General features: G+C 39.6%; 37 non-coding genes and 2 pseudogenes across 37 annotated transcripts; all 39 read right to left on the bottom strand.

The window, feature by feature from the left end:
• Nucleotides 1-428: 428 nt before the first annotated feature.
• Nucleotides 429-547, bottom strand: LOC124323007. The gene has a single exon (XR_006915256.1). It is a non-coding gene; the product is annotated as a 5S ribosomal RNA (ribosomal RNA).
• Nucleotides 548-1,295: 748 nt separating this feature from the next.
• On the bottom strand, nt 1,296-1,414 carry LOC124323006. The gene has a single exon (XR_006915255.1). It is a non-coding gene; the product is annotated as a 5S ribosomal RNA (ribosomal RNA).
• A 203-nt stretch (nt 1,415-1,617) lies between these two features.
• On the bottom strand, nt 1,618-1,740 carry LOC124322912. Its single transcript, XR_006915166.1, has one exon. It is a non-coding gene; the product is annotated as a U5 spliceosomal RNA (small nuclear RNA).
• Nucleotides 1,741-2,314: 574 nt separating this feature from the next.
• Nucleotides 2,315-2,456, bottom strand: LOC124322719. Its single transcript, XR_006914986.1, has one exon. It is a non-coding gene; the product is annotated as a U4 spliceosomal RNA (small nuclear RNA).
• A 404-nt stretch (nt 2,457-2,860) lies between these two features.
• Trnah-gug lies at nt 2,861-2,950 on the bottom strand. Its single transcript is given in 2 exon segments — nt 2,861-2,895; nt 2,914-2,950. It is a non-coding gene; the product is annotated as a tRNA-His (tRNA).
• Nucleotides 2,951-3,142: 192 nt separating this feature from the next.
• Nucleotides 3,143-3,306, bottom strand: LOC124322087. Its single transcript, XR_006914441.1, has one exon. It is a non-coding gene; the product is annotated as a U1 spliceosomal RNA (small nuclear RNA).
• A 510-nt stretch (nt 3,307-3,816) lies between these two features.
• On the bottom strand, nt 3,817-4,007 carry LOC124322244. The gene has a single exon (XR_006914591.1). It is a non-coding gene; the product is annotated as a U2 spliceosomal RNA (small nuclear RNA).
• Nucleotides 4,008-4,517: 510 nt separating this feature from the next.
• LOC124322509 lies at nt 4,518-4,739 on the bottom strand. Its single transcript, XR_006914790.1, has one exon. It is a non-coding gene; the product is annotated as a small nucleolar RNA U3 (small nucleolar RNA).
• A 754-nt stretch (nt 4,740-5,493) lies between these two features.
• Nucleotides 5,494-5,612, bottom strand: LOC124323005. The gene has a single exon (XR_006915254.1). It is a non-coding gene; the product is annotated as a 5S ribosomal RNA (ribosomal RNA).
• A 748-nt stretch (nt 5,613-6,360) lies between these two features.
• LOC124323003 lies at nt 6,361-6,479 on the bottom strand. Its single transcript, XR_006915252.1, has one exon. It is a non-coding gene; the product is annotated as a 5S ribosomal RNA (ribosomal RNA).
• Nucleotides 6,480-6,682: 203 nt separating this feature from the next.
• On the bottom strand, nt 6,683-6,805 carry LOC124322910. Its single transcript, XR_006915164.1, has one exon. It is a non-coding gene; the product is annotated as a U5 spliceosomal RNA (small nuclear RNA).
• Nucleotides 6,806-7,379: 574 nt separating this feature from the next.
• Nucleotides 7,380-7,521, bottom strand: LOC124322718. Its single transcript, XR_006914985.1, has one exon. It is a non-coding gene; the product is annotated as a U4 spliceosomal RNA (small nuclear RNA).
• A 404-nt stretch (nt 7,522-7,925) lies between these two features.
• On the bottom strand, nt 7,926-8,015 carry Trnah-gug. The gene is given in 2 exon segments: nt 7,926-7,960; nt 7,979-8,015. It is a non-coding gene; the product is annotated as a tRNA-His (tRNA).
• Nucleotides 8,016-8,207: 192 nt separating this feature from the next.
• Nucleotides 8,208-8,371, bottom strand: LOC124322086. The gene has a single exon (XR_006914440.1). It is a non-coding gene; the product is annotated as a U1 spliceosomal RNA (small nuclear RNA).
• A 509-nt stretch (nt 8,372-8,880) lies between these two features.
• On the bottom strand, nt 8,881-9,071 carry LOC124322243. The gene has a single exon (XR_006914590.1). It is a non-coding gene; the product is annotated as a U2 spliceosomal RNA (small nuclear RNA).
• A 510-nt stretch (nt 9,072-9,581) lies between these two features.
• LOC124322508 lies at nt 9,582-9,803 on the bottom strand. Its single transcript, XR_006914789.1, has one exon. It is a non-coding gene; the product is annotated as a small nucleolar RNA U3 (small nucleolar RNA).
• A 754-nt stretch (nt 9,804-10,557) lies between these two features.
• Nucleotides 10,558-10,676, bottom strand: LOC124323002. Its single transcript, XR_006915251.1, has one exon. It is a non-coding gene; the product is annotated as a 5S ribosomal RNA (ribosomal RNA).
• A 748-nt stretch (nt 10,677-11,424) lies between these two features.
• Nucleotides 11,425-11,543, bottom strand: LOC124323001. The gene has a single exon (XR_006915250.1). It is a non-coding gene; the product is annotated as a 5S ribosomal RNA (ribosomal RNA).
• A 203-nt stretch (nt 11,544-11,746) lies between these two features.
• Nucleotides 11,747-11,869, bottom strand: LOC124322909. The gene has a single exon (XR_006915163.1). It is a non-coding gene; the product is annotated as a U5 spliceosomal RNA (small nuclear RNA).
• Nucleotides 11,870-12,443: 574 nt separating this feature from the next.
• On the bottom strand, nt 12,444-12,585 carry LOC124322717. Its single transcript, XR_006914984.1, has one exon. It is a non-coding gene; the product is annotated as a U4 spliceosomal RNA (small nuclear RNA).
• Nucleotides 12,586-12,989: 404 nt separating this feature from the next.
• On the bottom strand, nt 12,990-13,079 carry Trnah-gug. Its single transcript is given in 2 exon segments — nt 12,990-13,024; nt 13,043-13,079. It is a non-coding gene; the product is annotated as a tRNA-His (tRNA).
• A 192-nt stretch (nt 13,080-13,271) lies between these two features.
• LOC124322085 lies at nt 13,272-13,435 on the bottom strand. Its single transcript, XR_006914439.1, has one exon. It is a non-coding gene; the product is annotated as a U1 spliceosomal RNA (small nuclear RNA).
• A 509-nt stretch (nt 13,436-13,944) lies between these two features.
• LOC124322242 lies at nt 13,945-14,135 on the bottom strand. The gene has a single exon (XR_006914589.1). It is a non-coding gene; the product is annotated as a U2 spliceosomal RNA (small nuclear RNA).
• Nucleotides 14,136-14,645: 510 nt separating this feature from the next.
• LOC124322507 lies at nt 14,646-14,867 on the bottom strand. The gene has a single exon (XR_006914788.1). It is a non-coding gene; the product is annotated as a small nucleolar RNA U3 (small nucleolar RNA).
• A 754-nt stretch (nt 14,868-15,621) lies between these two features.
• Nucleotides 15,622-15,740, bottom strand: LOC124323000. The gene has a single exon (XR_006915249.1). It is a non-coding gene; the product is annotated as a 5S ribosomal RNA (ribosomal RNA).
• Nucleotides 15,741-16,488: 748 nt separating this feature from the next.
• Nucleotides 16,489-16,607, bottom strand: LOC124322999. The gene has a single exon (XR_006915248.1). It is a non-coding gene; the product is annotated as a 5S ribosomal RNA (ribosomal RNA).
• A 203-nt stretch (nt 16,608-16,810) lies between these two features.
• Nucleotides 16,811-16,933, bottom strand: LOC124322908. The gene has a single exon (XR_006915162.1). It is a non-coding gene; the product is annotated as a U5 spliceosomal RNA (small nuclear RNA).
• A 574-nt stretch (nt 16,934-17,507) lies between these two features.
• LOC124322715 lies at nt 17,508-17,649 on the bottom strand. The gene has a single exon (XR_006914983.1). It is a non-coding gene; the product is annotated as a U4 spliceosomal RNA (small nuclear RNA).
• Nucleotides 17,650-18,053: 404 nt separating this feature from the next.
• Trnah-gug lies at nt 18,054-18,143 on the bottom strand. Its single transcript is given in 2 exon segments — nt 18,054-18,088; nt 18,107-18,143. It is a non-coding gene; the product is annotated as a tRNA-His (tRNA).
• A 192-nt stretch (nt 18,144-18,335) lies between these two features.
• Nucleotides 18,336-18,499, bottom strand: LOC124322084. The gene has a single exon (XR_006914438.1). It is a non-coding gene; the product is annotated as a U1 spliceosomal RNA (small nuclear RNA).
• A 509-nt stretch (nt 18,500-19,008) lies between these two features.
• On the bottom strand, nt 19,009-19,184 carry LOC124322329 (annotated as a pseudogene).
• Nucleotides 19,185-20,282: 1,098 nt separating this feature from the next.
• LOC124322360 lies at nt 20,283-20,420 on the bottom strand (annotated as a pseudogene).
• Nucleotides 20,421-20,930: 510 nt separating this feature from the next.
• Nucleotides 20,931-21,152, bottom strand: LOC124322506. The gene has a single exon (XR_006914787.1). It is a non-coding gene; the product is annotated as a small nucleolar RNA U3 (small nucleolar RNA).
• A 754-nt stretch (nt 21,153-21,906) lies between these two features.
• Nucleotides 21,907-22,025, bottom strand: LOC124323137. The gene has a single exon (XR_006915381.1). It is a non-coding gene; the product is annotated as a 5S ribosomal RNA (ribosomal RNA).
• Nucleotides 22,026-22,773: 748 nt separating this feature from the next.
• On the bottom strand, nt 22,774-22,892 carry LOC124322998. Its single transcript, XR_006915247.1, has one exon. It is a non-coding gene; the product is annotated as a 5S ribosomal RNA (ribosomal RNA).
• A 203-nt stretch (nt 22,893-23,095) lies between these two features.
• On the bottom strand, nt 23,096-23,218 carry LOC124322907. The gene has a single exon (XR_006915161.1). It is a non-coding gene; the product is annotated as a U5 spliceosomal RNA (small nuclear RNA).
• Nucleotides 23,219-23,792: 574 nt separating this feature from the next.
• LOC124322714 lies at nt 23,793-23,934 on the bottom strand. The gene has a single exon (XR_006914982.1). It is a non-coding gene; the product is annotated as a U4 spliceosomal RNA (small nuclear RNA).
• A 404-nt stretch (nt 23,935-24,338) lies between these two features.
• Nucleotides 24,339-24,428, bottom strand: Trnah-gug. Its single transcript is given in 2 exon segments — nt 24,339-24,373; nt 24,392-24,428. It is a non-coding gene; the product is annotated as a tRNA-His (tRNA).
• Nucleotides 24,429-24,620: 192 nt separating this feature from the next.
• Nucleotides 24,621-24,784, bottom strand: LOC124322083. Its single transcript, XR_006914437.1, has one exon. It is a non-coding gene; the product is annotated as a U1 spliceosomal RNA (small nuclear RNA).
• Nucleotides 24,785-25,173: the final 389 nt, after the last annotated feature.

The following is a 25,173-nucleotide window of genomic DNA, read 5'->3' as shown; positions in this document are numbered from 1 at the left end:
TGCTTCGGGGAGGCTTGGTAGAGTGGATGGCTTGAGTTTAGGAGCCCTGTTTCGTGATACCGCATGTTGATCAGGTGCCCGCACTAAGCTTGACATCAGCATGGATCTGCTAGAGGAATCTAGTAGGTGCAGGTTAGCTAAGGAGGAGCGTAGTGGGTCAGGAGGGAAACCTAGCAGCCAAAAGTTCCCGTGTTCGGCAGTAGTGGGATCGTGCCAGTGAGTGGGCGTCATGCAACAGCCTCAACAAAATAGCCAAACCTCTATCTTTTTTTTTGTCGTTAAAACTACCGAGATCAAACAAACATGCGTTCTACAATATATGGTATCATTAATCAAAGTCCCAGCAATACCCTTTTCAACTAATACCTAAAGAATACATTATATTCCATGTCTCATCTAACTTGGGGAGCAAAAATAAAATTACACCATGCCAACAGCATCCCGTATTCCCAAGCGGTCACCCATCCAAGTACTAACGGGACCCGACATAGCTTAACTTCCGGGAGCTGACGAGACCGGGTGAGTTCTATGTGGTATGGCCGTTGACATCAATTCAGTCGCCATTACCCGACCATATTCGCCTCTAAATCTAGTTCTAATGCTTGCTTACTTTCTGTTCGAAATACACACCAACCTTAGCCAAACAAACGAGGACATATAAGTACATTTGTCAATGGACAACCGAATATAAAATTTGATAATATTTCCAAACGCCACTATTTTTGGCTAACTGTCATTTTTAATTTTCTCGTTCCGGGGATGTCCGATCAATGAGCCAACAATCCAAGTGTCATAAGGCTAACGATTGCTTCCCTTACTTAGCTTGCGTTGCATAAGGATCTCAGAGTCAGAGAGATTAGATAGAGCTGCCCGAAGAAACCACCAACGTACAAGCCTCTCGGCTGTGCCGTGCGCTTCGCGCTTTACTTAGCTTGCGTTGCATAAGGATCTCAGAGCCAGAGAGATTAGATAGAGCTGCCCGAAGAAACCACCAACGTACAAGCCTCTCGGCTGTGCCGTGCGCTTCGCGCACGGCGTTTCAAATATCTTTCAGCAACAAAGAGGTTGGAGGACGTCTAGTAGCCTCTCGGCTGTGCCGTGCGCTTCGCGCACGGCGTTTCAAATATCTTTCAGCAACAAAGAGGTTGGAGGACGTCTAGTAGGCAATATCCAGTAAAAAATACGTTCCTTCCATTTTCAACTAATGCCAAAATAATACATTGTAGTCCATGTAGTATCACCCATCTTGGGAAGCACTTCAATTCAATTGGATTCACAAAAATAAAATAATTCCATGCCAACAGCATCCCGTATTCCCAAGCGGTCACCCATCCAAGTACTAACGGGACCCGACATAGCTTAACTTCCGGGAGCTGACGAGACCGGGTGAGTTCTATGTGGTATGGCCGTTGACATTAAACTAGACGCAATTACCCGACCATATTCGCCTCTAATCTATTACTTGTGCTTGAGATTTATCTTTTTGAAATACACACTAATCTTACCAAAACCACCGAAAAACTATCAGTTTGTCATTTTACAAATGTTGTCAGTATGTAGTAGTAGAATATCTTTGTTTCCGCATACAGACGTTTTTAATTTTTCATTTATTCAAAGTGCCCAATCAGAAGACCGGGCGTTAAAAAAATAAGTCATATAGACTCATCAATGCTCCTAACCACGGAAATCTTTAGTAAAAGGCGAAAGATTTATCCGGGTATTGATTAGAAACCAGAGTAAATAACAGTGGTATGCCTTGTATTTATATTCATTTCAAAATTTTGAAGTGCGCTTGTAAGGTTTTTTTTCGAAACATGCGTTTACATATCAAAATCCTTGTGCAATTCTTTATCAATGGGTACAGTTATTTTAAAGTAAATATCATGTATAAAGCTCGTTAACATGTTTTTGAACGAAACAGTTGTGCGCAGTGTTATTTTTGAAAAAAATGAACGATCTTTATGGTACAAGCCCAACACGTAGGTGGTGGGATCAGATGTTTACCCCGACATTCACCCTACAGCGGTTAACAATTTATTGAACTTCCCCTTTAAACATGGTGGAATCTTTTCACCTTGTCATTTGGAATCACCTTTTCAAATATTTTCCCCGTGTTCACAATGTTCCAACTGACTGATATTAATGGCCTTCAGCGAACGAATTAATCAGCCTTGTCTGACGTGCAATACCAACTAAATGGAAACAAAAATCACTTATACGATTTCACTTTCACCGTTTAATGTTATAAACACACTATGCAACACTCCAATTTTTCTAACTGACTGTAATTTTTTTTTTCTTGTACGCTGAAATGCTCCTGATGGAGCTATCAAAAATTGCCGACGACAAAGATTATTTCACTTCATCGTGGCGGGGTATTGGTTAAAGTTTTCAACTAGCAATAATCACACCTCGGGAGACCCTCATTGGTTATGATATTGCCACTGCGCAAAGCTAAATTATAATCAGAAAAGCAAGTCTACTTAAGCATTTGCTGAATTCGTTCTGCTTGGACGTGTTGGACCAACAATTTCGTTCAGAAATATTCATTTAGATTACCCTAGGCAAATTTTAATTTCCATCTCCCATTGGACTAATACCAACAGGGGACAGTTCATTACATACATGAAATAATTGTTGTCTTAATATCGGGTCAAATACTTGAAATTCTGTAAATGTGTATTTTTCTTCCATACATTTCAACAACTTCCTGCACACACAAAAAAAGGGAGGGGGAATTTCAGGTTTTCATTCCAAATTGTTTTTCACATTATGAACTATTGAAGTGAGCGAGCATTACTTTCCAACCAAACAAAATTTATAGTTAATCTGCGTGTTGACGTGAAAAATCAGTTTTCAGTGCCGTGACCAGGATTCGAACCTGGGTTACTACGGATTCATATCTAGTAGGTACCACAACGTAGGGTCCTAACCACTAGACGATCACGGCCAATCCATTGGCCATGATGATTTATATTAAAGTAGCTAAACATGAATTTCATTACTTTGTTGTTTCTTCCCAGAAAGAAAATCTGATGCTTCGCGTATTCCCAAGCGGTCAACCCTACCGTTTACTAACGGGACCAGATTTAGTTCAACTTCCGGCAGATGACAAGAATTTTTCTTACATTTATAGTGTGTTCAGGGAACGGCGCGAACGCAGTCCCCCACTACCAAAAATTGTACTCCCGAGTTAATCACATTTGGATTAATCGCAAGGGTCAGCCCATCCTTAGTGCAATGGAAAGGCCTCGCCCTGGAGGAACCACCTTGGTGATCATGGTTGCCTCTGAGCCAGGTAAGTATGATTGTGGATGCTTTTTCACTTTGTTTAATACTTTGTATACAGCAGAACAATATTGACAAAGAGTGTTCAAGTATTTGACTGACGTTTAGAGAATACCACCCACTTTCTTTCATCGACTTGAATTACGAACTCGAGCAAAATATAGTAAATAAAGCTCAGTATTTATTTCATGGTCTTGATCTTTGCAAATACTTTTCAAGAAACAAATTGCTTGTTTTTTTTCATTTGGTCGTCCAATTGGCAAATAAGAAAATAAGAAAATCGACTTTTCATATGAAAATACACGCATCTTCATATTTTAAAAAAACAACATCACATCGAAAGATGAACAGTACTAATTAGTTAACACAATCAAGTACGTATTTTTTTATGCTTTTCTTGATATTACGAAAAAAATACAATTAGAAAAAATTACAAACATGTCTACATGACAGTTTTGCAATTATACATGGTCTTTTATTATACGGTGCTAAGACAATTTCTGTTTTATTCAATATGTTCTCCCTCATAGAGGGTGAGCCGATCCCGGAGGTACTGCAATACCGGGTCAACCCGTGGCGGGAGCAGTGCAAGCACTGTATTCCCACCGTATGCCAAAAATCAGTTTAATATTCTGGGGTCCATTTGAACCCGTATCAGATATTAAGCTGATAAGAACAGATACTACACTTTGATCTTAGCCAAAAGGCCGAGAAGCGATAATGTTACAAGGATTACTGCCCAAAATAACCACTGAGGTTCAACACATTTCCGGTGGTGTACGAAGAATACTCATATCACTCAAAACATTCAAGAAATGCTATAAAATATTGAGTTGTTCATTTTTCCAGACGCGACCACTTGATGCTTATAAAGTTCATTTTCATTTGTTTTATTATGCTCATACTGTATTAAGGGAGATACAATTTACGCTGAAGGCGTTGCAAATTTTACTCTCGTTATCACACTAGGTCCTTTTTTTTCAGAATATGGCTTTGCCACGCCACCTGACGACAAAAGCTCTGAACGATAATTAATCATGATTAAATAACAATAACTAAAAGAATGCAATACGATCATAAAGTCATGACACATCCTCAAATTGACCAACCTCACTTTCACAATTTATTTTGCCATACAAGCAGATGATTTAAGGACACGAATACCTGGAATTATTATTAAGATTTATCTCTTTAGATTTTCAAGAATTTAAATTTGTTTTATCATCTCAACCACTCTGAACACGCTAGTTTCCTTCCGCTATTTCACATGGATTTAACGGAAACGGTCCTCAATGACTGTGTTTGATGCTGTCGAGACAGCTACACTCACAGCCTGTTTCACGCTCAGAAACCAGCGTCTTAACTCGTCATCGTGGGTTGAAAGGAGACAAGTTTCTGGTGGGAAACAAGTCAAGATATACTACAGAAATGATCCTGTGAAGTATGATCTTAAATGCAATGTTATTTTGCAGAACTCTAAATAAGGTTTGTACGATCAATGAGCTTTGGCGTAAATTACAGTGCATAGATCGATATTTCGGAATATTAAATTGAGATTTGCAATACTTGACGCACACAGTACATACATTGTCAGGTCTTGCATTTTGTTCATTTATTGAAACACCGAGAAGCTCTTTAATAGTTATAGAACAAGTGACGAGACCAATTTTGGACACAATAAAGAATCCGCGTGCTCATCAAATCAATTTATTACAGTAATGTATTATCGATTGAGAGCCCATTTATCAGCTGGGTGTTTGGCGTGCACCTATAATCCTGCTTCGGGGAGGCTTGGTAGAGTGGATGGCTTGAGTTTAGGAGCCCTGTTTCGTGATACCGCATGTTGATCAGGTGCCCGCACTAAGCTTGACATCAGCATGGATCTGCTAGAGGAATCTAGTAGGTGCAGGTTAGCTAAGGAGGAGCGTAGTGGGTCAGGAGGGAAACCTAGCAGCCAAAAGTTCCCGTGTTCGGCAGTAGTGGGATCGTGCCAGTGAGTGGGCGTCATGCAACAGCCTCAACAAAATAGCCAAACCTCTATCTTTTTTTTTGTCGTTAAAACTACCGAGATCAAACAAACATGCGTTCTACAATATATGGTATCATTAATCAAAGTCCCAGCAATACCCTTTTCAACTAATACCTAAAGAATACATTATATTCCATGTCTCATCTAACTTGGGGAGCAAAAATAAAATTACACCATGCCAACAGCATCCCGTATTCCCAAGCGGTCACCCATCCAAGTACTAACGGGACCCGACATAGCTTAACTTCCGGGAGCTGACGAGACCGGGTGAGTTCTATGTGGTATGGCCGTTGACATCAATTCAGTCGCCATTACCCGACCATATTCGCCTCTAAATCTAGTTCTAATGCTTGCTTACTTTCTGTTCGAAATACACACCAACCTTAGCCAAACAAACGAGGACATATAAGTACATTTGTCAATGGACAACCGAATATAAAATTTGATAATATTTCCAAACGCCACTATTTTTGGCTAACTGTCATTTTTAATTTTCTCGTTCCGGGGATGTCCGATCAATGAGCCAACAATCCAAGTGTCATAAGGCTAACGATTGCTTCCCTTACTTAGCTTGCGTTGCATAAGGATCTCAGAGTCAGAGAGATTAGATAGAGCTGCCCGAAGAAACCACCAACGTACAAGCCTCTCGGCTGTGCCGTGCGCTTCGCGCTTTACTTAGCTTGCGTTGCATAAGGATCTCAGAGCCAGAGAGATTAGATAGAGCTGCCCGAAGAAACCACCAACGTACAAGCCTCTCGGCTGTGCCGTGCGCTTCGCGCACGGCGTTTCAAATATCTTTCAGCAACAAAGAGGTTGGAGGACGTCTAGTAGCCTCTCGGCTGTGCCGTGCGCTTCGCGCACGGCGTTTCAAATATCTTTCAGCAACAAAGAGGTTGGAGGACGTCTAGTAGGCAATATCCAGTAAAAAATACGTTCCTTCCATTTTCAACTAATGCCAAAATAATACATTGTAGTCCATGTAGTATCACCCATCTTGGGAAGCACTTCAATTCAATTGGATTCACAAAAATAAAATAATTCCATGCCAACAGCATCCCGTATTCCCAAGCGGTCACCCATCCAAGTACTAACGGGACCCGACATAGCTTAACTTCCGGGAGCTGACGAGACCGGGTGAGTTCTATGTGGTATGGCCGTTGACATTAAACTAGACGCAATTACCCGACCATATTCGCCTCTAATCTATTACTTGTGCTTGAGATTTATCTTTTTGAAATACACACTAATCTTACCAAAACCACCGAAAAACTATCAGTTTGTCATTTTACAAATGTTGTCAGTATGTAGTAGTAGAATATCTTTGTTTCCGCATACAGACGTTTTTAATTTTTCATTTATTCAAAGTGCCCAATCAGAAGACCGGGCGTTAAAAAAATAAGTCATATAGACTCATCAATGCTCCTAACCACGGAAATCTTTAGTAAAAGGCGAAAGATTTATCCGGGTATTGATTAGAAACCAGAGTAAATAACAGTGGTATGCCTTGTATTTATATTCATTTCAAAATTTTGAAGTGCGCTTGTAAGGTTTTTTTTCGAAACATGCGTTTACATATCAAAATCCTTGTGCAATTCTTTATCAATGGGTACAGTTATTTTAAAGTAAATATCATGTATAAAGCTCGTTAACATGTTTTTGAACGAAACAGTTGTGCGCAGTGTTATTTTTGAAAAAAATGAACGATCTTTATGGTACAAGCCCAACACGTAGGTGGTGGGATCAGATGTTTACCCCGACATTCACCCTACAGCGGTTAACAATTTATTGAACTTCCCCTTTAAACATGGTGGAATCTTTTCACCTTGTCATTTGGAATCACCTTTTCAAATATTTTCCCCGTGTTCACAATGTTCCAACTGACTGATATTAATGGCCTTCAGCGAACGAATTAATCAGCCTTGTCTGACGTGCAATACCAACTAAATGGAAACAAAAATCACTTATACGATTTCACTTTCACCGTTTAATGTTATAAACACACTATGCAACACTCCAATTTTTCTAACTGACTGTAATTTTTTTTTTCTTGTACGCTGAAATGCTCCTGATGGAGCTATCAAAAATTGCCGACGACAAAGATTATTTCACTTCATCGTGGCGGGGTATTGGTTAAAGTTTTCAACTAGCAATAATCACACCTCGGGAGACCCTCATTGGTTATGATATTGCCACTGCGCAAAGCTAAATTATAATCAGAAAAGCAAGTCTACTTAAGCATTTGCTGAATTCGTTCTGCTTGGACGTGTTGGACCAACAATTTCGTTCAGAAATATTCATTTAGATTACCCTAGGCAAATTTTAATTTCCATCTCCCATTGGACTAATACCAACAGGGGACAGTTCATTACATACATGAAATAATTTTTGTCTTAATATCGGGTCAAATACTTGAAATTCTGTAAATGTGTATTTTTCTTCCATACATTTCAACAACTTCCTGCACACACAAAAAAAGGGAGGGGGAATTTCAGGTTTTCATTCCAAATTGTTTTTCACATTATGAACTATTGAAGTGAGCGAGCATTACTTTCCAACCAAACAAAATTTATAGTTAATCTGCGTGTTGACGTGAAAAATCAGTTTTCAGTGCCGTGACCAGGATTCGAACCTGGGTTACTACGGATTCATATCTAGTAGGTACCACAACGTAGGGTCCTAACCACTAGACGATCACGGCCAATCCATTGGCCATGATGATTTATATTAAAGTAGCTAAACATGAATTTCATTACTTTGTTGTTTCTTCCCAGAAAGAAAATCTGATGCTTCGCGTATTCCCAAGCGGTCAACCCTACCGTTTACTAACGGGACCAGATTTAGTTCAACTTCCGGCAGATGACAAGAATTTTTCTTACATTTATAGTGTGTTCAGGGAACGGCGCGAACGCAGTCCCCCACTACCAAAAATTGTACTCCCGAGTTAATCACATTTGGATTAATCGCAAGGGTCAGCCCATCCTTAGTGCAATGGAAAGGCCTCGCCCTGGAGGAACCACCTTGGTGATCATGGTTGCCTCTGAGCCAGGTAAGTATGATTGTGGATGCTTTTTCACTTTGTTTAATACTTTGTATACAGCAGAACAATATTGACAAAGAGTGTTCAAGTATTTGACTGACGTTTAGAGAATACCACCCACTTTCTTTCATCGACTTGAATTACGAACTCGAGCAAAATATAGTAAATAAAGCTCAGTATTTATTTCATGGTCTTGATCTTTGCAAATACTTTTCAAGAAACAAATTGCTTGTTTTTTTTCATTTGGTCGTCCAATTGGCAAATAAGAAAATAAGAAAATCGACTTTTCATATGAAAATACACGCATCTTCATATTTTAAAAAAAAACATCACATCGAAAGATGAACAGTACTAATTAGTTAACACAATCAAGTACGTATTTTTTTATGCTTTTCTTGATATTACGAAAAAAATACAATTAGAAAAAATTACAAACATGTCTACATGACAGTTTTGCAATTATACATGGTCTTTTATTATACGGTGCTAAGACAATTTCTGTTTTATTCAATATGTTCTCCCTCATAGAGGGTGAGCCGATCCCGGAGGTACTGCAATACCGGGTCAACCCGTGGCGGGAGCAGTGCAAGCACTGTATTCCCACCGTATGCCAAAAATCAGTTTAATATTCTGGGGTCCATTTGAACCCGTATCAGATATTAAGCTGATAAGAACAGATACTACACTTTGATCTTAGCCAAAAGGCCGAGAAGCGATAATGTTACAAGGATTACTGCCCAAAATAACCACTGAGGTTCAACACATTTCCGGTGGTGTACGAAGAATACTCATATCACTCAAAACATTCAAGAAATGCTATAAAATATTGAGTTGTTCATTTTTCCAGACGCGACCACTTGATGCTTATAAAGTTCATTTTCATTTGTTTTATTATGCTCATACTGTATTAAGGGAGATACAATTTACGCTGAAGGCGTTGCAAATTTTACTCTCGTTATCACACTAGGTCCTTTTTTTTCAGAATATGGCTTTGCCACGCCACCTGACGACAAAAGCTCTGAACGATAATTAATCATGATTAAATAACAATAACTAAAAGAATGCAATACGATCATAAAGTCATGACACATCCTCAAATTGACCAACCTCACTTTCACAATTTATTTTGCCATACAAGCAGATGATTTAAGGACACGAATACCTGGAATTATTATTAAGATTTATCTCTTTAGATTTTCAAGAATTTAAATTTGTTTTATCATCTCAACCACTCTGAACACGCTAGTTTCCTTCCGCTATTTCACATGGATTTAACGGAAACGGTCCTCAATGACTGTGTTTGATGCTGTCGAGACAGCTACACTCACAGCCTGTTTCACGCTCAGAAACCAGCGTCTTAACTCGTCATCGTGGGTTGAAAGGAGACAAGTTTCTGGTGGGAAACAAGTCAAGATATACTACAGAAATGATCCTGTGAAGTATGATCTTAAATGCAATGTTATTTTGCAGAACTCTAAATAAGGTTTGTACGATCAATGAGCTTTGGCGTAAATTACAGTGCATAGATCGATATTTCGGAATATTAAATTGAGATTTGCAATACTTGACGCACACAGTACATACATTGTCAGGTCTTGCATTTTGTTCATTTATTGAAACACCGAGAAGCTCTTTAATAGTTATAGAACAAGTGACGAGACCAATTTTGGACACAATAAAGAATCCGCGTGCTCATCAAATCAATTTATTACAGTAATGTATTATCGATTGAGAGCCCATTTATCAGCTGGGTGTTTGGCGTGCACCTATAATCCTGCTTCGGGGAGGCTTGGTAGAGTGGATGGCTTGAGTTTAGGAGCCCTGTTTCGTGATACCGCATGTTGATCAGGTGCCCGCACTAAGCTTGACATCAGCATGGATCTGCTAGAGGAATCTAGTAGGTGCAGGTTAGCTAAGGAGGAGCGTAGTGGGTCAGGAGGGAAACCTAGCAGCCAAAAGTTCCCGTGTTCGGCAGTAGTGGGATCGTGCCAGTGAGTGGGCGTCATGCAACAGCCTCAACAAAATAGCCAAACCTCTATCTTTTTTTTTGTCGTTAAAACTACCGAGATCAAACAAACATGCGTTCTACAATATATGGTATCATTAATCAAAGTCCCAGCAATACCCTTTTCAACTAATACCTAAAGAATACATTATATTCCATGTCTCATCTAACTTGGGGAGCAAAAATAAAATTACACCATGCCAACAGCATCCCGTATTCCCAAGCGGTCACCCATCCAAGTACTAACGGGACCCGACATAGCTTAACTTCCGGGAGCTGACGAGACCGGGTGAGTTCTATGTGGTATGGCCGTTGACATCAATTCAGTCGCCATTACCCGACCATATTCGCCTCTAAATCTAGTTCTAATGCTTGCTTACTTTCTGTTCGAAATACACACCAACCTTAGCCAAACAAACGAGGACATATAAGTACATTTGTCAATGGACAACCGAATATAAAATTTGATAATATTTCCAAACGCCACTATTTTTGGCTAACTGTCATTTTTAATTTTCTCGTTCCGGGGATGTCCGATCAATGAGCCAACAATCCAAGTGTCATAAGGCTAACGATTGCTTCCCTTACTTAGCTTGCGTTGCATAAGGATCTCAGAGTCAGAGAGATTAGATAGAGCTGCCCGAAGAAACCACCAACGTACAAGCCTCTCGGCTGTGCCGTGCGCTTCGCGCTTTACTTAGCTTGCGTTGCATAAGGATCTCAGAGCCAGAGAGATTAGATAGAGCTGCCCGAAGAAACCACCAACGTACAAGCCTCTCGGCTGTGCCGTGCGCTTCGCGCACGGCGTTTCAAATATCTTTCAGCAACAAAGAGGTTGGAGGACGTCTAGTAGCCTCTCGGCTGTGCCGTGCGCTTCGCGCACGGCGTTTCAAATATCTTTCAGCAACAAAGAGGTTGGAGGACGTCTAGTAGGCAATATCCAGTAAAAAATACGTTCCTTCCATTTTCAACTAATGCCAAAATAATACATTGTAGTCCATGTAGTATCACCCATCTTGGGAAGCACTTCAATTCAATTGGATTCACAAAAATAAAATAATTCCATGCCAACAGCATCCCGTATTCCCAAGCGGTCACCCATCCAAGTACTAACGGGACCCGACATAGCTTAACTTCCGGGAGCTGACGAGACCGGGTGAGTTCTATGTGGTATGGCCGTTGACATTAAACTAGACGCAATTACCCGACCATATTCGCCTCTAATCTATTACTTGTGCTTGAGATTTATCTTTTTGAAATACACACTAATCTTACCAAAACCACCGAAAAACTATCAGTTTGTCATTTTACAAATGTTGTCAGTATGTAGTAGTAGAATATCTTTGTTTCCGCATACAGACGTTTTTAATTTTTCATTTATTCAAAGTGCCCAATCAGAAGACCGGGCGTTAAAAAAATAAGTCATATAGACTCATCAATGCTCCTAACCACGGAAATCTTTAGTAAAAGGCGAAAGATTTATCCGGGTATTGATTAGAAACCAGAGTAAATAACAGTGGTATGCCTTGTATTTATATTCATTTCAAAATTTTGAAGTGCGCTTGTAAGGTTTTTTTTCGAAACATGCGTTTACATATCAAAATCCTTGTGCAATTCTTTATCAATGGGTACAGTTATTTTAAAGTAAATATCATGTATAAAGCTCGTTAACATGTTTTTGAACGAAACAGTTGTGCGCAGTGTTATTTTTGAAAAAAATGAACGATCTTTATGGTACAAGCCCAACACGTAGGTGGTGGGATCAGATGTTTACCCCGACATTCACCCTACAGCGGTTAACAATTTATTGAACTTCCCCTTTAAACATGGTGGAATCTTTTCACCTTGTCATTTGGAATCACCTTTTCAAATATTTTCCCCGTGTTCACAATGTTCCAACTGACTGATATTAATGGCCTTCAGCGAACGAATTAATCAGCCTTGTCTGACGTGCAATACCAACTAAATGGAAACAAAAATCACTTATACGATTTCACTTTCACCGTTTAATGTTATAAACACACTATGCAACACTCCAATTTTTCTAACTGACTGTAATTTTTTTTTTCTTGTACGCTGAAATGCTCCTGATGGAGCTATCAAAAATTGCCGACGACAAAGATTATTTCACTTCATCGTGGCGGGGTATTGGTTAAAGTTTTCAACTAGCAATAATCACACCTCGGGAGACCCTCATTGGTTATGATATTGCCACTGCGCAAAGCTAAATTATAATCAGAAAAGCAAGTCTACTTAAGCATTTGCTGAATTCGTTCTGCTTGGACGTGTTGGACCAACAATTTCGTTCAGAAATATTCATTTAGATTACCCTAGGCAAATTTTAATTTCCATCTCCCATTGGACTAATACCAACAGGGGACAGTTCATTACATACATGAAATAATTTTTGTCTTAATATCGGGTCAAATACTTGAAATTCTGTAAATGTGTATTTTTCTTCCATACATTTCAACAACTTCCTGCACACACAAAAAAAGGGAGGGGGAATTTCAGGTTTTCATTCCAAATTGTTTTTCACATTATGAACTATTGAAGTGAGCGAGCATTACTTTCCAACCAAACAAAATTTATAGTTAATCTGCGTGTTGACGTGAAAAATCAGTTTTCAGTGCCGTGACCAGGATTCGAACCTGGGTTACTACGGATTCATATCTAGTAGGTACCACAACGTAGGGTCCTAACCACTAGACGATCACGGCCAATCCATTGGCCATGATGATTTATATTAAAGTAGCTAAACATGAATTTCATTACTTTGTTGTTTCTTCCCAGAAAGAAAATCTGATGCTTCGCGTATTCCCAAGCGGTCAACCCTACCGTTTACTAACGGGACCAGATTTAGTTCAACTTCCGGCAGATGACAAGAATTTTTCTTACATTTATAGTGTGTTCAGGGAACGGCGCGAACGCAGTCCCCCACTACCAAAAATTGTACTCCCGAGTTAATCACATTTGGATTAATCGCAAGGGTCAGCCCATCCTTAGTGCAATGGAAAGGCCTCGCCCTGGAGGAACCACCTTGGTGATCATGGTTGCCTCTGAGCCAGGTAAGTATGATTGTGGATGCTTTTTCACTTTGTTTAATACTTTGTATACAGCAGAACAATATTGACAAAGAGTGTTCAAGTATTTGACTGACGTTTAGAGAATACCACCCACTTTCTTTCATCGACTTGAATTACGAACTCGAGCAAAATATAGTAAATAAAGCTCAGTATTTATTTCATGGTCTTGATCTTTGCAAATACTTTTCAAGAAACAAATTGCTTGTTTTTTTTCATTTGGTCGTCCAATTGGCAAATAAGAAAATAAGAAAATCGACTTTTCATATGAAAATACACGCATCTTCATATTTTAAAAAAAAACATCACATCGAAAGATGAACAGTACTAATTAGTTAACACAATCAAGTACGTATTTTTTTATGCTTTTCTTGATATTACGAAAAAAATACAATTAGAAAAAATTACAAACATGTCTACATGACAGTTTTGCAATTATACATGGTCTTTTATTATACGGTGCTAAGACAATTTCTGTTTTATTCAATATGTTCTCCCTCATAGAGGGTGAGCCGATCCCGGAGGTACTGCAATACCGGGTCAACCCGTGGCGGGAGCAGTGCAAGCACTGTATTCCCACCGTATGCCAAAAATCAGTTTAATATTCTGGGGTCCATTTGAACCCGTATCAGATATTAAGCTGATAAGAACAGATACTACACTTTGATCTTAGCCAAAAGGCCGAGAAGCGATAATGTTACAAGGATTACTGCCCAAAATAACCACTGAGGTTCAACACATTTCCGGTGGTGTACGAAGAATACTCATATCACTCAAAACATTCAAGAAATGCTATAAAATATTGAGTTGTTCATTTTTCCAGACGCGACCACTTGATGCTTATAAAGTTCATTTTCATTTGTTTTATTATGCTCATACTGTATTAAGGGAGATACAATTTACGCTGAAGGCGTTGCAAATTTTACTCTCGTTATCACACTAGGTCCTTTTTTTTCAGAATATGGCTTTGCCACGCCACCTGACGACAAAAGCTCTGAACGATAATTAATCATGATTAAATAACAATAACTAAAAGAATGCAATACGATCATAAAGTCATGACACATCCTCAAATTGACCAACCTCACTTTCACAATTTATTTTGCCATACAAGCAGATGATTTAAGGACACGAATACCTGGAATTATTATTAAGATTTATCTCTTTAGATTTTCAAGAATTTAAATTTGTTTTATCATCTCAACCACTCTGAACACGCTAGTTTCCTTCCGCTATTTCACATGGATTTAACGGAAACGGTCCTCAATGACTGTGTTTGATGCTGTCGAGACAGCTACACTCACAGCCTGTTTCACGCTCAGAAACCAGCGTCTTAACTCGTCATCGTGGGTTGAAAGGAGACAAGTTTCTGGTGGGAAACAAGTCAAGATATACTACAGAAATGATCCTGTGAAGTATGATCTTAAATGCAATGTTATTTTGCAGAACTCTAAATAAGGTTTGTACGATCAATGAGCTTTGGCGTAAATTACAGTGCATAGATCGATATTTCGGAATATTAAATTGAGATTTGCAATACTTGACGCACACAGTACATACATTGTCAGGTCTTGCATTTTGTTCATTTATTGAAACACCGAGAAGCTCTTTAATAGTTATAGAACAAGTGACGAGACCAATTTTGGACACAATAAAGAATCCGCGTGCTCATCAAATCAATTTATTACAGTAATGTATTATCGATTGAGAGCCCATTTATCAGCTGGGTGTTTGGCGTGCACCTATAATCCTGCTTCGGGGAGGCTTGGTAGAGTGGATGGCTTGAGTTTAGGAGCCCTGTTTCGTGATACCGCATGTTGATCAGGTGCCCGCACTAAGCTTGACATCAGCATGGATCTGCTAGAGGAATCTAGTAGGTGCAGGTTAGCTAAGGAGGAGCGTAGTGGGTCAGGAGGGAAACCTAGCAGCCAAAAGTTCCCGTGTTCGGCAGTAGTGGGATCGTGCCAGTGAGTGGGCGTCATGCAACAGCCTCAACAAAATAGCCAAACCTCTATCTTTTTTTTTGTCGTTAAAACTACCGAGATCAAACAAACATGCGTTCTACAATATATGGTATCATTAATCAAAGTCCCAGCAATACCCTTTTCAACTAATACCTAAAGAATACATTATATTCCATGTCTCATCTAACTTGGGGAGCAAAAATAAAATTACACCATGCCAACAGCATCCCGTATTCCCAAGCGGTCACCCATCCAAGTACTAACGGGACCCGACATAGCTTAACTTCCGGGAGCTGACGAGACCGGGTGAGTTCTATGTGGTATGGCCGTTGACATCAATTCAGTCGCCATTACCCGACCATATTCGCCTCTAAATCTAGTTCTAATGCTTGCTTACTTTCTGTTCGAAATACACACCAACCTTAGCCAAACAAACGAGGACATATAAGTACATTTGTCAATGGACAACCGAATATAAAATTTGATAATATTTCCAAACGCCACTATTTTTGGCTAACTGTCATTTTTAATTTTCTCGTTCCGGGGATGTCCGATCAATGAGCCAACAATCCAAGTGTCATAAGGCTAACGATTGCTTCCCTTACTTAGCTTGCGTTGCATAAGGATCTCAGAGTCAGAGAGATTAGATAGAGCTGCCCGAAGAAACCACCAACGTACAAGCCTCTCGGCTGTGCCGTGCGCTTCGCGCTTTACTTAGCTTGCGTTGCATAAGGATCTCAGAGCCAGAGAGATTAGATAGAGCTGCCCGAAGAAACCACCAACGTACAAGCCTCTCGGCTGTGCCGTGCGCTTCGCGCACGGCGTTTCAAATATCTTTCAGCAACAAAGAGGTTGGAGGACGTCTAGTAGCCTCTCGGCTGTGCCGTGCGCTTCGCGCACGGCGTTTCAAATATCTTTCAGCAACAAAGAGGTTGGAGGACGTCTAGTAGGCAATATCCAGTAAAAAATACGTTCCTTCCATTTTCAACTAATGCCAAAATAATACATTGTAGTCCATGTAGTATCACCCATCTTGGGAAGCACTTCAATTCAATTGGATTCACAAAAATAAAATAATTCCATGCCAACAGCATCCCGTATTCCCAAGCGGTCACCCATCCAAGTACTAACGGGACCCGACATAGCTTAACTTCCGGGAGCTGACGAGACCGGGTGAGTTCTATGTGGTATGGCCGTTGACATTAAACTAGACGCAATTACCCGACCATATTCGCCTCTAATCTATTACTTGTGCTTGAGATTTATCTTTTTGAAATACACACTAATCTTACCAAAACCACCGAAAAACTATCAGTTTGTCATTTTACAAATGTTGTCAGTATGTAGTAGTAGAATATCTTTGTTTCCGCATACAGACGTTTTTAATTTTTCATTTATTCAAAGTGCCCAATCAGAAGACCGGGCGTTAAAAAAATAAGTCATATAGACTCATCAATGCTCCTAACCACGGAAATCTTTAGTAAAAGGCGAAAGATTTATCCGGGTATTGATTAGAAACCAGAGTAAATAACAGTGGTATGCCTTGTATTTATATTCATTTCAAAATTTTGAAGTGCGCTTGTAAGGTTTTTTTTCGAAACATGCGTTTACATATCAAAATCCTTGTGCAATTCTTTATCAATGGGTACAGTTATTTTAAAGTAAATATCATGTATAAAGCTCGTTAACATGTTTTTGAACGAAACAGTTGTGCGCAGTGTTATTTTTGAAAAAAATGAACGATCTTTATGGTACAAGCCCAACACGTAGGTGGTGGGATCAGATGTTTACCCCGACATTCACCCTACAGCGGTTAACAATTTATTGAACTTCCCCTTTAAACATGGTGGAATCTTTTCACCTTGTCATTTGGAATCACCTTTTCAAATATTTTCCCCGTGTTCACAATGTTCCAACTGACTGATATTAATGGCCTTCAGCGAACGAATTAATCAGCCTTGTCTGACGTGCAATACCAACTAAATGGAAACAAAAATCACTTATACGATTTCACTTTCACCGTTTAATGTTATAAACACACTATGCAACACTCCAATTTTTCTAACTGACTGTAATTTTTTTTTTCTTGTACGCTGAAATGCTCCTGATGGAGCTATCAAAAATTGCCGACGACAAAGATTATTTCACTTCATCGTGGCGGGGTATTGGTTAAAGTTTTCAACTAGCAATAATCACACCTCGGGAGACCCTCATTGGTTATGATATTGCCACTGCGCAAAGCTAAATTATAATCAGAAAAGCAAGTCTACTTAAGCATTTGCTGAATTCGTTCTGCTTGGACGTGTTGGACCAACAATTTCGTTCAGAAATATTCATTTAGATTACCCTAGGCAAATTTTAATTTCCATCTCCCATTGGACTAATACCAACAGGGGACAGTTCATTACATACATGAAATAATTTTTGTCTTAATATCGGGTCAAATACTTGAAATTCTGTAAATGTGTATTTTTCTTCCATACATTTCAACAACTTCCTGCACACACAAAAAAAGGGAGGGGGAATTTCAGGTTTTCATTCCAAATTGTTTTTCACATTATGAACTATTGAAGTGAGCGAGCATTACTTTCCAACCAAACAAAATTTATAGTTAATCTGCGTGTTGACGTGAAAAATCAGTTTTCAGTGCCGTGACCAGGATTCGAACCTGGGTTACTACGGATTCATATCTAGTAGGTACCACAACGTAGGGTCCTAACCACTAGACGATCACGGCCAATCCATTGGCCATGATGATTTATATTAAAGTAGCTAAACATGAATTTCATTACTTTGTTGTTTCTTCCCAGAAAGAAAATCTGATGCTTCGCGTATTCCCAAGCGGTCAACCCTACCGTTTACTAACGGGACCAGATTTAGTTCAACTTCCGGCAGATGACAAGAATTTTTCTTACATTTATAGTGTGTTCAGGGAACGGCGCGAACGCAGTCCCCCACTACCAAAAATTGTACTCCCGAGTTAATCACATTTGGATTAATCGCAAGGGTCAGCCCATCCTTAGTGCAATGGAAAGGCCTCGCCCTGGAGGAACCACCTTGGTGATCATGGTTGCCTCTGAGCCAGGTAAGTATGATTGTGGATGCTTTTTCACTTTGTTTAATACTTTGTATACAGCAGAACAATATTGACAAAGAGTGTTCAAGTATTTGACTGACGTTTAGAGAATACCACCCACTTTCTTTCATCGACTTGAATTACGAACTCGAGCAAAATATAGTAAATAAAGCTCAGTATTTATTTCATGGTCTTGATCTTTGCAAATACTTTTCAAGAAACAAATTGCTTGTTTTTTTTCATTTGGTCGTCCAATTGGCAAATAAGAAAATAAGAAAATCGACTTTTCATATGAAAATACACGCATCTTCATATTTTAAAAAAAAACATCACATCGAAAGATGAACAGTACTAATTAGTTAACACAATCAAGTACGTATTTTTTTATGCTTTTCTTGATATTACGAAAAAAATACAATTAGAAAAAATTACAAACATGTCTACATGACAGTTTTGCAATTATACATGGTCTTTTATTATACGGTGCTAAGACAATTTCTGTTTTATTCAATATGTTCTCCCTCATAGAGGGTGAGCCGATCCCGGAGGTACTGCAATACCGGGTCAACCCGTGGCGGGAGCAGTGCAAGCACTGTATTCCCACCGTATGCCAAAAATCAGTTTAATATTCTGGGGTCCATTTGAACCCGTATCAGATATTAAGCTGATAAGAACAGATTAAATTGTTTATTGACAATGAATTTTTATCTCAGTACATAGGTGGCTACGCCAGAGGGGAAATTTTCATCAAATGACGGGGCATTTGGGAGAAGAGATGCAAAATCGGCTGACAATGCAGGAGAGTATGTCTACACAGAGAGAGAGTTGCGAGAGGAGTGTTACTCATCATTATTAAGAGTGAGAAGCTGAAAAAGTAGTAGATCGGTGTGGGAAGTCAACGTTGTGGTACAGCCGGCGGAGATGTGGACCCAGGAATCACGTACTTGTGAAGAGTGGACACTTCCGTTCCACACAGCATAGATCAAAGGGAACAAAAAACACCAGGGCATAGCAACAAAAGGTAGAGATAGATCGGTGTGGGAAGTCAACGTTGTGGTACATCCGGCGGAGATTTGGAACCAGGAATCTCGTACGTGTGAAGAGTGGACACTTCCGTTCCACACAGCAGAGATCAAAGGGAACAAAAACAACAGGGCATAGCAACAAAAAACAGTAGGGATCGATCAAGAGGGAGGGCCAATTTTACTTCATGGTGCTTTATCCAGTGTACAGGTGTCAGCAGGCCATCAAGGTAGAGCCATCCAGTTGAAACGGACGGTCAACAGACCATCAAGGAGGAGAAGTGGCAATCCGGTGTGGGAAGTAGAGATCGATCAAGAGGGGGGGCCAATTTTACTTCATGGTGCTTTATCCAGTGTACAGGTGTCAGCAGGCCATCAAGGTAGAGCCATCCAGTTGAAACGGACGGTCAACAGACCATCAAGGAGGAGAAGTGGCAATCCGGTGTGGGAAGTAGAGATAAACAGTAGGGATCGATCAAGAGGGGGGGCCAATTTTACTTCATGGCGCTTTATCCAGTGTACAGGTGTCAGCAGGCCATCAAGGTAGAGCCATCCAGTTGAAACGGACGGTCAACAGACCATCAAGGAGGAGAAGTGGCAATCCGGTGTGGGAAGTCATCTTAGTGGTACATCCGGCGGAGATTTGGACCCAGGAATCACGTACTTGTGAAGAGTGGACACTTCCGTTCCACACAGCATAGATCAAAAGGGAACAAAATCAACAGGGTGTAGCATCAAACGGTAGGGACAATCAAATTTCGGTGCAAAATAAGTCACAGTACGGTTACGGAAAAATAAGAGAAGAAGGTGATCGCGTCAAAGATCCGACACTAGAGGCTAAAAGACAAAGTGTAGGGGAATAACTGATAAGAACAGATACTACACTTTGATCTTAGCCAAAAGGCCGAGAAGCGATAATGTTACAAGGATTACTGCCCAAAATAACCACTGAGGTTCAACACATTTCCGGTGGTGTACGAAGAATACTCATATCACTCAAAACATTCAAGAAATGCTATAAAATATTGAGTTGTTCATTTTTCCAGACGCGACCACTTGATGCTTATAAAGTTCATTTTCATTTGTTTTATTATGCTCATACTGTATTAAGGGAGATACAATTTACGCTGAAGGCGTTGCAAATTTTACTCTCGTTATCACACTAGGTCCTTTTTTTTCAGAATATGGCTTTGCCACGCCACCTGACGACAAAAGCTCTGAACGATAATTAATCATGATTAAATAACAATAACTAAAAGAATGCAATACGATCATAAAGTCATGACACATCCTCAAATTGACCAACCTCACTTTCACAATTTATTTTGCCATACAAGCAGATGATTTAAGGACACGAATACCTGGAATTATTATTAAGATTTATCTCTTTAGATTTTCAAGAATTTAAATTTGTTTTATCATCTCAACCACTCTGAACACGCTAGTTTCCTTCCGCTATTTCACATGGATTTAACGGAAACGGTCCTCAATGACTGTGTTTGATGCTGTCGAGACAGCTACACTCACAGCCTGTTTCACGCTCAGAAACCAGCGTCTTAACTCGTCATCGTGGGTTGAAAGGAGACAAGTTTCTGGTGGGAAACAAGTCAAGATATACTACAGAAATGATCCTGTGAAGTATGATCTTAAATGCAATGTTATTTTGCAGAACTCTAAATAAGGTTTGTACGATCAATGAGCTTTGGCGTAAATTACAGTGCATAGATCGATATTTCGGAATATTAAATTGAGATTTGCAATACTTGACGCACACAGTACATACATTGTCAGGTCTTGCATTTTGTTCATTTATTGAAACACCGAGAAGCTCTTTAATAGTTATAGAACAAGTGACGAGACCAATTTTGGACACAATAAAGAATCCGCGTGCTCATCAAATCAATTTATTACAGTAATGTATTATCGATTGAGAGCCCATTTATCAGCTGGGTGTTTGGCGTGCACCTATAATCCTGCTTCGGGGAGGCTTGGTAGAGTGGATGGCTTGAGTTTAGGAGCCCTGTTTCGTGATACCGCATGTTGATCAGGTGCCCGCACTAAGCTTGACATCAGCATGGATCTGCTAGAGGAATCTAGTAGGTGCAGGTTAGCTAAGGAGGAGCGTAGTGGGTCAGGAGGGAAACCTAGCAGCCAAAAGTTCCCGTGTTCGGCAGTAGTGGGATCGTGCCAGTGAGTGGGCGTCATGCAACAGCCTCAACAAAATAGCCAAACCTCTATCTTTTTTTTTGTCGTTAAAACTACCGAGATCAAACAAACATGCGTTCTACAATATATGGTATCATTAATCAAAGTCCCAGCAATACCCTTTTCAACTAATACCTAAAGAATACATTATATTCCATGTCTCATCTAACTTGGGGAGCAAAAATAAAATTACACCATGCCAACAGCATCCCGTATTCCCAAGCGGTCACCCATCCAAGTACTAACGGGACCCGACATAGCTTAACTTCCGGGAGCTGACGAGACCTGGTGAGTTCTATGTGGTATGGCCGTTGACATCAATTCAGTCGCCATTACCCGACCATATTCGCCTCTAAATCTAGTTCTAATGCTTGCTTACTTTCTGTTCGAAATACACACCAACCTTAGCCAAACAAACGAGGACATATAAGTACATTTGTCAATGGACAACCGAATATAAAATTTGATAATATTTCCAAACGCCACTATTTTTGGCTAACTGTCATTTTTAATTTTCTCGTTCCGGGGATGTCCGATCAATGAGCCAACAATCCAAGTGTCATAAGGCTAACGATTGCTTCCCTTACTTAGCTTGCGTTGCATAAGGATCTCAGAGTCAGAGAGATTAGATAGAGCTGCCCGAAGAAACCACCAACGTACAAGCCTCTCGGCTGTGCCGTGCGCTTCGCGCTTTACTTAGCTTGCGTTGCATAAGGATCTCAGAGCCAGAGAGATTAGATAGAGCTGCCCGAAGAAACCACCAACGTACAAGCCTCTCGGCTGTGCCGTGCGCTTCGCGCACGGCGTTTCAAATATCTTTCAGCAACAAAGAGGTTGGAGGACGTCTAGTAGCCTCTCGGCTGTGCCGTGCGCTTCGCGCACGGCGTTTCAAATATCTTTCAGCAACAAAGAGGTTGGAGGACGTCTAGTAGGCAATATCCAGTAAAAAATACGTTCCTTCCATTTTCAACTAATGCCAAAATAATACATTGTAGTCCATGTAGTATCACCCATCTTGGGAAGCACTTCAATTCAATTGGATTCACAAAAATAAAATAATTCCATGCCAACAGCATCCCGTATTCCCAAGCGGTCACCCATCCAAGTACTAACGGGACCCGACATAGCTTAACTTCCGGGAGCTGACGAGACCGGGTGAGTTCTATGTGGTATGGCCGTTGACATTAAACTAGACGCAATTACCCGACCATATTCGCCTCTAATCTATTACTTGTGCTTGAGATTTATCTTTTTGAAATACACACTAATCTTACCAAAACCACCGAAAAACTATCAGTTTGTCATTTTACAAATGTTGTCAGTATGTAGTAGTAGAATATCTTTGTTTCCGCATACAGACGTTTTTAATTTTTCATTTATTCAAAGTGCCCAATCAGAAGACCGGGCGTTAAAAAAATAAGTCATATAGACTCATCAATGCTCCTAACCACGGAAATCTTTAGTAAAAGGCGAAAGATTTATCCGGGTATTGATTAGAAACCAGAGTAAATAACAGTGGTATGCCTTGTATTTATATTCATTTCAAAATTTTGAAGTGCGCTTGTAAGGTTTTTTTTCGAAACATGCGTTTACATATCAAAATCCTTGTGCAATTCTTTATCAATGGGTACAGTTATTTTAAAGTAAATATCATGTATAAAGCTCGTTAACATGTTTTTGAACGAAACAGTTGTGCGCAGTGTTATTTTTGAAAAAAATGAACGATCTTTATGGTACAAGCCCAACACGTAGGTGGTGGGATCAGATGTTTACCCCGACATTCACCCTACAGCGGTTAACAATTTATTGAACTTCCCCTTTAAACATGGTGGAATCTTTTCACCTTGTCATTTGGAATCACCTTTTCAAATATTTTCCCCGTGTTCACAATGTTCCAACTGACTGATATTAATGGCCTTCAGCGAACGAATTAATCAGCCTTGTCTGACGTGCAATACCAACTAAATGGAAACAAAAATCACTTATACGATTTCACTTTCACCGTTTAATGTTATAAACACACTATGCAACACTCCAATTTTTCTAACTGACTGTAATTTTTTTTTTCTTGTACGCTGAAATGCTCCTGATGGAGCTATCAAAAATTGCCGACGACAAAGATTATTTCACTTCATCGTGGCGGGGTATTGGTTAAAGTTTTCAACTAGCAATAATCACACCTCGGGAGACCCTCATTGGTTATGATATTGCCACTGCGCAAAGCTAAATTATAATCAGAAAAGCAAGTCTACTTAAGCATTTGCTGAATTCGTTCTGCTTGGACGTGTTGGACCAACAATTTCGTTCAGAAATATTCATTTAGATTACCCTAGGCAAATTTTAATTTCCATCTCCCATTGGACTAATACCAACAGGGGACAGTTCATTACATACATGAAATAATTTTTGTCTTAATATCGGGTCAAATACTTGAAATTCTGTAAATGTGTATTTTTCTTCCATACATTTCAACAACTTCCTGCACACACAAAAAAAGGGAGGGGGAATTTCAGGTTTTCATTCCAAATTGTTTTTCACATTATGAACTATTGAAGTGAGCGAGCATTACTTTCCAACCAAACAAAATTTATAGTTAATCTGCGTGTTGACGTGAAAAATCAGTTTTCAGTGCCGTGACCAGGATTCGAACCTGGGTTACTACGGATTCATATCTAGTAGGTACCACAACGTAGGGTCCTAACCACTAGACGATCACGGCCAATCCATTGGCCATGATGATTTATATTAAAGTAGCTAAACATGAATTTCATTACTTTGTTGTTTCTTCCCAGAAAGAAAATCTGATGCTTCGCGTATTCCCAAGCGGTCAACCCTACCGTTTACTAACGGGACCAGATTTAGTTCAACTTCCGGCAGATGACAAGAATTTTTCTTACATTTATAGTGTGTTCAGGGAACGGCGCGAACGCAGTCCCCCACTACCAAAAATTGTACTCCCGAGTTAATCACATTTGGATTAATCGCAAGGGTCAGCCCATCCTTAGTGCAATGGAAAGGCCTCGCCCTGGAGGAACCACCTTGGTGATCATGGTTGCCTCTGAGCCAGGTAAGTATGATTGTGGATGCTTTTTCACTTTGTTTAATACTTTGTATACAGCAGAACAATATTGACAAAGAGTGTTCAAGTATTTGACTGACGTTTAGAGAATACCACCCACTTTCTTTCATCGACTTGAATTACGAACTCGAGCAAAATATAGTAAATAAAGCTCAGTATTTATTTCATGGTCTTGATCTTTGCAAATACTTTTCAAGAAACAAATTGCTTGTTTTTTTTCATTTGGTCGTCCAATTGGCAAATAAGAAAATAAGAAAATCGACTTTTCATATGAAAATACACGCATCTTCATATTTTAAAAAAAAACATCACATCGAAAGATGAACAGTACTAATTAGTTAACACAATCAAGTACGTATTTTTTTATGCTTTTCTTGATATTACG

Source organism: Daphnia pulicaria, chromosome 1 (assembly GCF_021234035.1).
Source record: "Daphnia pulicaria isolate SC F1-1A chromosome 1, SC_F0-13Bv2, whole genome shotgun sequence".
Classification (NCBI taxonomy): domain Eukaryota; kingdom Metazoa; phylum Arthropoda; class Branchiopoda; order Diplostraca; family Daphniidae; genus Daphnia; species Daphnia pulicaria.
Note: the sequence above shows the minus strand (reverse complement) of the source record. Positions and strands in the feature narration are given on the sequence as shown.